The sequence below is a fragment of the Mandrillus leucophaeus genome, unplaced genomic scaffold (assembly GCF_000951045.1).
Source record: "Mandrillus leucophaeus isolate KB7577 unplaced genomic scaffold, Mleu.le_1.0 Scaffold402, whole genome shotgun sequence".
Taxonomy (NCBI): domain Eukaryota; kingdom Metazoa; phylum Chordata; class Mammalia; order Primates; family Cercopithecidae; genus Mandrillus; species Mandrillus leucophaeus.
In genome coordinates this window covers 542,566-543,965 of record NW_012104277.1, presented here as the reverse complement: position 1 = coordinate 543,965, position 1,400 = coordinate 542,566, and the positions used below count along the sequence as shown (strand labels likewise).

The window sequence follows — 1,400 nt, the reverse complement described above, 5'->3', positions numbered from 1 at the left end:
ATGGTGAAACCCCATCTCCACTAAAAATATAAAAATTAGCTAGGCATGGTGGCAGGCGCCTGTAATCCCAGCTACTCGGGAGGCTGAGGCAGGAGAATCGCTTGAACCTGGGAGGCGGAGGTTGCAGTGAGCCAAAATCACGCCAATGTACTCCAGCCTGGGTGACCAAAAAAAAAAAAAAAGCCAGGTGCGGTGGCTCATGGCTGTAATCCCAGCACTTTGGGAGGCCAAGGCAGGTGGATCACTTGAGATCAGGAGTTCAAGAACAGCCTGACCAACATGGAGAAACCCCATCTCTACTAAAAATACAAAAATTAGCTGGGTATGGTGGTGCACGCCTGTAACCCCAGCTACTTGAGAGGCTGAGGCAGGAGAATTGCTTGAACCCAGTAGGCAGGCAGCAGTTGCAGTGAGCCAAGATTGTGCCATTGCACTCCAGCCTGGGCAACAAGAATGAAAAACTCTGCCACCCCTGCCCCCCAGCCCCCAACCAAAAAAATCAGTGCTCAACAAGAGAATCACCTGATGCTTTCTGAAGACAAGCCTTTCTTTTACCTGGATTTGGCTTTGGTGAAATGATAGAAAGGGTTAGAAAACAGTAGTTGCTTTTTCTAAGGTTCCTGCTGAGGGTGAGTAGTCTTTAAGCTCAGAAAACAGAAACAGTGGAGTCTATCCACATCAGATTTCAGAAAGGGCTCTTTTGCTTTTCCCTGGCTTCTAAAAGTGGCCTTGACTGGCTTTGTCTTCCTCTCAGGAGTTGGGCTGTTCCTACACAGATGTTGCTGCTCAGGATGGTGAAGCCATGCTCCGGGAAATCTTGGCCTCTCAGCAGCCTGACCGATGCAAACGAGCCCAGGCCTTCATCAGCACACAGGGCCTTAAGCCAGATACTGTGGCTGAACTCGTGGCAGAAGAGGTGACACGGGAGCTGCTTACTTCATCACAGGGAACAGGTGCCCTACCCCTCAGCGATTGCCAACGTTTCCGACAGCATTCTCTAGTTCCCAGTGTTAAGGATTTGAATGTTGTGCTTATATACACCCTGTATGTGGTTCTCTCAAGTTTCTGGATTCCAGTAATGTATTTTGTTTAAATACAACAAAATACATGTACAAAATACATGCTGTTACTTTTTATTGTTTTATGATTACATTGAGAGTAGCTGTGGCTTTCTGAGCTACAGAACTGTCCTGGCTGGGCGGGGTGGCTCACGCCTGTAATCCCAGCACTTTGGGACGCCAAGGCTGGCGGATCATGAGGTCAGGAGACAGAGGACCATCCTGGCTAATAATGCTGAAACCCCGCCTCTACTAAAAATACAAAAAATTAGCTAGGCATGTTGGCTGGCACCTGTAGTCCCAGCTGCTGGGGAGGCTGAAGCAGGAGAATCATTTGAACCC

The 1,400-nt window shown here is 48.6% G+C and overlaps 1 protein-coding gene across 1 annotated transcript in view; it reads left to right on the top strand.

The window, feature by feature from the left end:
* SPG11 (spastic paraplegia 11 (autosomal recessive)) overlaps nucleotides 1-1,400 on the top strand; it is a 121,616-nt gene that overhangs the window by 103,846 nt on the left and 16,370 nt on the right. The window lies entirely within an intron of this gene.